Genomic DNA, 10480 nt, shown 5'->3' with positions numbered 1-10480 from the left:
AATGACCCCAAACACACAGCCAGGGCAACTAAGGAGGGGCTCTGTAAGAAGCATTTCAAGGTCCTGGAGTGACCTGGCCAGTCTCCAGACCTGAACTCAATAGAAAATCTTTGGAGGAAGCTGAAACTCCAAACCTGAAAGATGTAGAGAAGATCTGTATGGAGGAGTGGACCAAAATCCCTGCTGCAGTGTGTGAAAACCTGGTGAAAAACTACAGGAAACGTTTGACCTCTGTAATTGCAAACAAAGGCTACTGTACCAAATATTAACATTGATTTTCACAGGTGTTCAAATACTTATTTGCAGCAGTAACATACAAATAAATTATTTAAAAAATCAAACATTGTGATTTCTGGAATTTTTTTTTTAGATTATGTCTCTCACAGTGGACATGCAGCTAAGATGAAAATTTCAGACCCCTCCATGATTTCTAAGTGGGAGAACTTGCAAAATCGCAGGGTGTTCAAATACTTATTTTCCTCACTGTATATATATATATGTGTGTGTGTGTGTGTGTGTGTGTGTGTGTGTGTGTGTGTGTGTGTGTGTGTGTGTGTGTGTGTGTGTGTGTGTGTGTGTGTGTGTGTGTGTGTGTGTGCGGTGGTAAAACAGTTAAACTTTTCGAGACATTCACTTATCTCGCGAATGACTTTCATGTCTCTGTGTCAAATAAAAAATAAATGGACTGCATTTATATAGCGCTTTTCCATCTGCATCAGACGCTCAAAGCACTTTACAATAATGCCTCACATTGATGCCAATGTCAGGCTTCTGCCAATCAAAGCACCCATTACACACCGGGAGCAACTCAGGGATTAAGGACCTTGCCCAAGGGTTAGTGATTTTCCAGTCAGGCTGGGATTTGAACCGAGGATCCTCTGGTCTCAAGCCCAACACTTAACCACTAGACCATCACCTCCACTCAGCTTTTGACAATGACAGACGCCTGGGAGGAGCTTATGGAGTCGGACAGAGATGTTTGGTGATGTTGAAACCTTTGCAGGAGACTGAAGGTCCAAGTCTTTAGGGTGCACGTGCACGTGTGAAACCTGGACATTGAATGGTGATCTCATGTACTGATTGGATGTCTTCAGTACTGGGTCTCTTCCAAGGTTCCCTGGGTACCGCTGGAATGACTTTGTGTCAAACAAACAGTTCGTGAAGTGCTGCTTGCATTGTGTGGGAACATCAGCTTTGGTGTTTTGGCCATGTGCTGCGTGTCTCTGGACATGACCCTGCAGGGTGGAAAATTCTAGCACCTGGAAATGCCCGTGTGTTACATGGCGGAGGCAGGTAGATGCAAATTTTGGAAGGTGGGGATGGAACCAGTTGTCTGCCTGGGCGGTTGCCAACCAGGACCTAGGCAGGCCACGTTATTCCACTGGGAAGATGAGATGCAGTCCATCAGACAGTCTGTGTGTCTGTCTGTCACACCAGGGGGCGGAGTCTCCTCTGTGTGTCGTGGTTCAGACACAGTTGGGGGAGGGATGAGAACCAGCCATCCATGCAGAATCATCAAGAGCAGTAGCAGGCCCGGTGTGACAGACTGGAATTGGTGCCTCGCCTTCGCAGTTCTAGTAAAGGGGAGGGGGGGGGTCAGTGCAACCAGACACTTTCCAAACCAGCCCGTTAAAAAAAAATATATATAAAACACAAGTGCACCTCCTGTTTCTGCTCACCTGTGAAGCTGCAGCATCCACGTCCAACGGCAAGTCAGTGCAAGATGGAGTGGCGGCTGTAACGCAGCACCGTGCACAACACCAGGGCCTCCACAAGGCCCAGTCTCACTCCTGGAGCAGGCAGCAGGAGATGATCCCACCACAGCGTTTGATCCTGTTTGGATAAGTCGAGAACAAACAGTAGCGGGGGTCAACAATGCAATTAGCCGCTCCGTTGGGGTGTCAGTGCAAACTAACGGTGTGATGTCAGTGGAAGTTCAAGCCTGCATTAGCACCGTGTTATGAAGTCATTAAGATGCTCTAATGGTTTTTTAAATGGACTCATGATAAAAAATAAAGTAGTGCCAAATAGGAAGGAGCTCCTCCCCACTTCCACCTTCATAAACCTCCTTCACATCTCCTTTCTTTGTCATTTATGTCATGATTACCTGAGTTAGTCATCCTACACGCAGGTAATAGAGATGAATTTTATCCATGTCCAAGTATGTTTCATGTCCCTTTTAGTTAAGGTGTAGTAAGTTGTGTTACATTGTGTGTATGTTGTCACCATTAATTGTCATGGAGCAATTTGTGACCCTCATGAGACTCGAGTGAATGATGATAAAAGGTGACAGTATGTCATATCACTGCAGCCGCACACAGCAGCTACATTTTACCTGAAACAAACACACTCTTAACTGTCACACAGCGCACGCTGGCACACCCTGGCACACCCTGGCACACCTGGAGTGTAATTAAAGTGCAGCCGAGCCAGACGCTACTACATATTACAGTGAGGCAAACAAATACTTGATCCACTGTTGATTTTGCAAGTTTTCCCACCTACAAAGAACGTAGAGGTCTGTAGTTTATATCATAGCTACACATCAACTGAGAGAGACAGAATCTAAAAAAAAAAATTTAGAAAATCACAATGTATGAGTTTTAAATAATTAATTTGCATTTTATTGCATAAAATAAGTATTTGATACAATAGAAAAACACTATTGTAATATTTGGTACAGAAACATTTGTCTGCCATTACAGAGGTCAAACGTTTCCTGTAGTTTTCACCAGGTTTTCACACATTGCAGCAGGGATTTTGGTCCACTCCTCCATACAGATCTTCTCTAGATCTTTCAGGTTTGGAGTTTCAGCTCCCTCCAAAGATTTTCTATTGAGTTCAGGTCTGGAGACTGGCCAGGCCACTCCAGGACCTTGAAATGCTTCTTACGGAGCCCCTCCTTAGTTGCCCTGGCTGTGTGTTTGGGGTCATTGTCATGCTGGAAGACCCAGCCATGACCCATCTTCAATGCTCTTACTGAGGGAAGGAGGTCGTTTGCCAAAATCTTGCAATACATGACCCCATCCATCCTCCCTTCAATACGGTGCAGTCGTCCTGTCCCCTTTGCAGAAGAGCACCCCCAGAGTATGATGTTTCCACCCCCATGCTTCACGGTTGGGATGGTTTTCTTGGGGTTGTTCTCATCCTCTAAACATGGTAAGTGAAGTTGATTCCAAAAAGCTCTATTCTGGTCTCATCTGATCACATGACCTTCTGCCATGCCTCGTCTGGATCATCCATATGGTCACTGGTGAACTTCAAACGGGCCTGGACATGTGCTGGCTTGAGCAGGGGGACCTTGCTGACCTGTAGGATTTTAAACCATGACAGCATCATGTGTTACTAATGTAATCTTTGTGACTGTGGTCCCAGCTCTCTTCAGGTCATTGACCAGGTCTTCCTGTGTAGTTCTGAGCTTTCTCAGAATCATCCTTACCCCATGAGGTGAGATCTTACATGGAATCCCAGACCGAGGGAGATTGACAGTCATCTTGTGTTTCTTCCACTTTCTAATAATTATGCCAACAGTTGTTGTCTTCTACCAAGCTGCTTGCCTGTTGTCCTGTAGTCCATCCCAGCCTTGTGCAGGTCTACAGTTTTGTCCCTGGTGTCCTTAGACAGCTCTTTGGTCTTGGCTATGGTGGACAGGTTGGAGTGTGATTGATTGAGTGTGTGAACAGGTGTCTTTTATACAGGTAACAAGTTCAAACAGGTGCAATTAATACAGGTAAAGAGTGCAGAATAAGAGGGCTTCTTAAGATTAGATTAGATAGAACTTTACTGATCCCTTGGAAAGGCTCCCTCAGGGGAATTGAGGTTCCAGTAGCATTGTATAGCAGCACACAGGGTAAGAAGCACACAGAGTATCAAAAATGAAATTAAAAAAGAAAAACAGTTTGCAAATGTAAATACACAAATAAATACCAGACATACTAATCAATGTCTGGCTTTACTGGCTACTACTGTTCCTCTCATTCCCGTCCTCTGTCTTCCTGTTACTTGTCCTCCCCCTGAGTGAGGAGTTGTACAATCTGATGGCCTGAGGGAGAACGAAACTAACAGGGCTGCAAGAGCCAGAATTCTTGCTGGTTTGTAGGTGATCAAATACTTATTTTATGCAATAAAATGCAAATTAATTATTTAAAACTCATGTAATGTTGCAGTTGTTTTCCTTCATGTTGATCCTGTATGTTCAGGGTCACCACAGCGGATACAGCCAGATCCACATAGGTGTTTGGCACAAGTTTTACGCCGGATTCCCTCCCTGACGCAACTGCAGTTTGACCTGGAGAAACACACACAGCGCTGGTGTTCCAAAGAGGTCTCCAGTCCAAGTACTAATTAGGCCCCACACTGCTTAGCTTCTGAAATCTGATGGGATCAGGAGTACACAGAACAGACCGGCTGCAAAAATCATACAATGTGATTTTGTAAAAAGAAAAAATTTGGATTCTGTCTCTCACAGTTGAAGTTTACCTAGTTGTACTATAAAAATTACAGACGTCTCCATTCTTTATAGGTGGGAAAACCTGCAACATCGACAGTAGATCAAATATTTATTTGCCTCACTGTATATCTTGAAGTAGTTTTGTCAAAGTTCCTAGGTCAGTTTCAAGCAGTGCATGGTCTCCAAAAAACGCACCTTTTCTACATCCCAAGAACCAAAAAGTGTAAATGATTATTACATTTTGGAGTAGTTGGGTCAAGGTCAAGGAAAACATGGTCCAACACCTTTTTTGTACATCTCAACAACCCATATACCTCAACAACCATGGCAAATGGACTGCATTTATATAGCGCTTTTCCATCTGTATCAGACGCTCAAAGCGCTTTACAATTATGTCTCACATTCACCCCGATGTCAGGGTGCTGCCATACAAGACGCTCACTACACACCGGGAGCAATAGGGGATTAAAGACCTTGCCCAAGGGCCCTTAGTGATTTTCCAGTCAGGCGGGGATTTGAACCCATGATCTTCTGGACTCAAGCCCAACACCTTAACCACTAGACCATCACCTCGAAGCCTAGACAGATCTAAAAACCATAGTGCTGATACATTAAGCTCTTCATGTTTTCACAGACGGCCCCAAAAAGTGCACAGAAAAGGAATAAAACGCAGCCAAGTACTGAGATTCCCACACAAACGCGGCCTTTCTAACACATTCCGGAAACCCTTGATGAATGCCATCCTGTGAGGTACTGTATCGCTCCAGCAAACCCACCCACAGCAAATTCTGACCACCGCAAAACACAAGTGCACCTGAACCATGAAAGGAAGGTGAAAATTAAAGTCTACTTTGTGGCATTAAAAAAAGCCGCTGGCTTATCCCCCAGCTGGGGCGACGCCCTCGCTGAGCTGACACACAAGGACGCAGGGAGTCCCTCCTGAATGGGAAACAACACGGACCTTTACAAAACCCCATTAGAAACAATTAGTCCTGAGTGCCAGGTTTTGATTGGACTGTCTAATTGCCAGTTCAGGGTTGAGTGTGTGTGTGTGTGTGTGTGTGTGTGTGTGTGTGTGTGTGTGTGTGGTGTGTGTGTGTGTGTGTGTGTGTGTGTGTGTGTGTGTGTGTGTGTGTGTGTGTGTGTGTGTGTGTGTGAGGTGGGCGGGGAGGCTGGGAGCTGTGCGGACCCTGGGGGAGAGCTGTGGACACACAATAGCCTGCTTTTTTCCCCACATTCAGCTTCTACAAAGGTGGTGAGCTCAAAAGATTTAATCCTGCATTCAGACCTGACAAGAAAAGTCATTCATACTGAAAAGGTGGGTACAGCACTGTTTCAGGTGTCTCCCCTCCACCACCTGCCTTCATCCTCCCCGCCAAATGACTACAATTATAGTACATTAAAGTTTTTCTTCGTCTCTTATGAGGTCGAGGAGGAACCCGATCCATGTCTGAGTCAACCGAGAAGCCTTCAATAGCCTTCTTCTCTCAGTGGGCCAAATCCACCAGGACACATTCGTGTCTGCAGTTATGCGTGTGAGTGACGAGGAGACCATGCATGTCAAAGAGTGACACTACAGGATTACAGGAGCCTCATACGTTCACCTCCTAACTCAAACCCTCCTCAGACTTCACATACCAACGCACACCTTCCCGCTCATGAACGTCACCTGCTTCCTGCTGCTTTGATCACCTCTACGGGCGATTCTCTTTGAGCTTTACAGCCATGTGTCATGCACAGATTGCAGGGGAGAAACTTTTGACAAACAAAGGTGAAGGAATCCGTGAGAGCTCAAAGTGTAGAGACGCGTTCGGCTCCGTGGACACGCACAAGAGGAACGCGTTATGTGAAGTGACTAAAATGTTGCTGTGCGGAGGAGAGCATGTGGGCAGATCAGGGGTCACACAACAGGGATTGCACACACAGTCAGCGGGGGTGACAGTCATACAAACAGCTTCCTTCTAAGTAGAGCAGTGGGGTAGACGTTTGGCCACCAATACGAAGACCTGAGTTTGATTCCCATTCACACTCTCTGTTTGTGTCCTTAGACGAGACACTTCATCTGTCCCACTCTACCCAACTATAAACAGGAACCGGTCTTGGTGCAATGGACTGGTTGCCGTAGACTCTCATCCACTCCACACTACAGAATCCAGGAATACCAACGCCAAAGCTACCGTCACATTAGCTACAAATGAGGCTGACATGCACGCTAACATCTCCATAAGATGTCTTGTAAATCACTTCAGATATGTTATCTGGTTACATAAACAGCAATTTTAGAAGTGTTTATGTTTTGCCACGTTTTACAAATATATGAGAAAGATACTAGATATGTACATAAATACAGCCATTTTGGAGTGTATTCTACCATCTTGGATTATTTTGTTAGAGCAAACAACCAGCTGATGTCATGCTACCTATTCACCCTGTCACATGACAGATTTTGAATACCATATTTTCGTTTTTGTTTCTGTATTATCAGATCTTAAATATCTGATTTTTGTGCAATGTTGAAGCATACTTTTGGTATTTATTGTTTTAATATTGGAGTCTATTTTGTTCAGTGCTTTGATTTATGGGAAAACCCTATATGTCCTTTACTGATTACAGAAATATTTTTCCTTTTCTTTTTACTGTTATTTATGCACCTATTACTTCTTACAGAAGTATTTTCTTCAATTGTTGTTTATGTACAACAGCATTTTTGGGCCACAATTTTTTATTTATTATTTATTTATTTTTTATTTTTTTAAACTTTAAACTTCGACTTTAACTTTAAACTTCGAGAATAATGTCGTAATTTTAAGACTTCGAGAATAAAGTTGTAATATTACAAGAATAAAGTCATAATTTTATGAGAATAAAGTCAGAATATTATGAGAATAAAGACAATTTTATGAGAGGAAAAACTCTGCAGAGAGGAGAATTGTCACAGAGGCTGTTTTGTGTGCTGTCAACGTTTCATTTCCGGAATCAAGCCTTTTTTTCCCCTCATTTTCTCGTAAAATTATGACTTTTATTATAATATTATGTTTTTTTTTTCTCGTAATATTACGGCTTTGTTGTCAAAGTTTTAAAAAAACAAAACAACTCAATGTGGCCCTAAAACGCTGTCGTATTTATGCACCAATGACACCAGATCAAAATTCTTTGTATGTGAGAACTTACTGTGCAATAAATTTGATTCTGATAAACAGTTATTATAATTATTATTTTTAATAATGAATGCAAGATTTTTCAGTGTATAAGTCACCCTGGAGTATAAATTGCAGGATCTAAAAAAAAAAAAAATTTGTTTTCTCTTGCTCAAGTCACTGCTGACAGTTTGTTGTGAATCAGAGAGAATTTTTCAAAAACAAGTAAACTGGTTTTCACAAAAATCTGAAGAGGTGAGAAGCGAGCTTTGAGGAAACACATCAAGATTTTTTTAAGTAGATTTTGCTCATTGCAATTTTTAGGAATGTTGAAGCCAGTGAATATAAAAATCAATCAATCAATCAATCAATCAATCAATTTTATTTATATAGCGCCAAATCACAACAAACAGTTGCCCCAAGGCGCTTTATATTGTAAGGCAAGGCCATACAATAATTACGTAAAAACCCCACTTAAAAATCACACTTAAAATGTGAGAGTCACTCGAATTGCTAAAGAACAGATGAAACCTTAGAACGTTTTTCACTATCTGACGTTCAGCCGTCATAAAGACACTTTTTTTCAGTGCACGGTGGGACATCTGCTTTTTCTAGTGTTGTTCTTTCACCATTTTAAGTGTCCTTCCTGGGAGGTCACTAAACCTCAGCGAGTCAGGATTTGACTTCACGCAGTCTTTTTTTTTTCTTCATTAAGCTTTAATTCTTTCTGAATCCACATTGATTTCATCCCAGTTTTTGCTCAGCTTTTTTTTTCCCCACACGCACCCAAAGGCGTTCGCGTTAATTAGAGAAAACTTTAACCCTATTTTTTCCATCACCTCTGTGGATCAAGAAGGTCACTTCAAAGCAGATGGGCAGTCGAAGGCCGTGCCGACAAATGCACCGGTTGTAAAACTTAACAAGGTGTGAACGCCCTCTGTGTGCCCCGAGACATCGTGCACACTACAAAAAATACCTTCCAATCAACGTTGTGTTAACACAGATGATGATACAAAAGGCACTAACTGTCAGTTAAATTCATACTTTTTAACTTCTGTGAAACTGAGCTGTTGAAACCGATTCTGTTGAAGACTTAAAGCTCAGAAACATTGTGTGCTTACGACAAAAGGTGAAACAGAGACGGACACACTATAGCGGTGGCTAGCTTTTTAATACCATGAAACATCAGGGTTAGCAAAGCTAGTCGACATTGCTATCGCTGTTAGCTTCCACGGAGGATCAGTGATGTCACCAAAATTGAATTTATTGAACGATAACACATACAAGGTTGGTGATTTAGATGCCACTCAACCTAATCACATAGTTGTTATAAAACAAGGATAAAGTGGGATGAGGGAGTAACACGTGAGCCCATGTTGTTAGCCGCACAAACACTGCGAGCTCCTCTGGACGGAGAAAGGCACTCGAGATGACTCATGAACACGCATCCCACATAATAAACACATACACCGGCCAGCGTCCTTTTTGAGGACAATTAACCATATTAGAAAAGGCATGAAGGGTCCAAAATTCATTTGAAAGTGGAATTATTTGTTATATAAATCAATAGCCTGAGTAATGTAACTGGAGCTATTCAGGAACTTAAGAACAACTGCAGCCTATTTTGAAATCTGAACATTTTTTGCAGCCCACCCAAACTTTTAAGCACAATTACGATCATATGAGACATAAAGATATATATCACACAAAAGCTATCTCAGCTAAATTAAACTTTATAATTTAAACTCCATCTTTGTTTTACTACTTCCAATTAGATTTTTAAAATAATCAAATATTTTTGGACAATTTTAAACTTTATTCCAAAATTGAAACTCAGCAATATTATTTTTTATGACCTCTCACAGCCCAGCTGTAGTACCTGCACGGCCCACAAGGGGGCCGCAGCCCTCAGTTTTACACACGACTGTCATGAATGTAATGTTTGAATGGCAGTGCATATAAAACCCAAAAAAATGCATTCAGCTGTTGTATGGTTGATTTTTATGGTTTAGCAGCTCCAATAATAATAATAATAATAATAATAATAATAATAATAGCCTTTATTTGTCATTGTACATACGTATAACAAAATTTGTTATCTACATTTAACCATCATAATTACAGTTAGACACAATCTAACTTTGTGATTTATCTCTGTATCTAACAGTTATTATGTTGATGACCTGTTCACCTCACAGGCATTTGTAACTCATCATCTCACCTCCACATTTTGTCTGGGCACTCACTCACTCACTCACTCACTCACTCACTCACTCACTCACTCACTCACTCACTCACTCACTCACTCACTCACTCACGCGTGAAAAAACGCACGCATGCGCACGAGGGTTCAAGCATGATTGGTGTAATCGCACGTCATTCAAATCCATATAGTTTTTTTTTTTTTTATATATAAAACTGCCGGTTAGTTTTATAAGATACCTCTTACATTTTAAAAAATGCCAGTTATTCTTAACATTTCTTCATCAGACCCTAATGACAAAGAAGTGTAGCTGAGGCTTGATGTTAGGAAATTTAAGCAAACTTTTTTATAAGTAATTATAAACATAACCAACAACAACTAACCAATGTGCATCACTCTGCCTCCTTTCGGATTGGCAGTCATCCTGTTGCATCACTCAGCATTTGCATAAAATAGACTTCTCACCTATTTTGGCCCCGCCTATCTGGCAGCATAGCAACCATTTCTGTCTTGTCACTGTCAAACACCCATTCTGATTGAAGATGAATGGCAGCATGGTGGTGGCAGCATCATGCTGTGCGGATGTTTTTCAGCAGCAGGAACTGGGAGACTAGTCAGGATTGAGGGAAAGATGAATGCAGAAATGTACAGAGACATCCTGGATGAAAACCTGCTCCAGAGCGCTCTTGA

The sequence above is a fragment of the Thalassophryne amazonica genome, chromosome 5 (assembly GCF_902500255.1).
Source record: "Thalassophryne amazonica chromosome 5, fThaAma1.1, whole genome shotgun sequence".
NCBI lineage: Eukaryota > Metazoa > Chordata > Actinopteri > Batrachoidiformes > Batrachoididae > Thalassophryne > Thalassophryne amazonica.
This window is presented reverse-complemented; position numbering follows the sequence as displayed.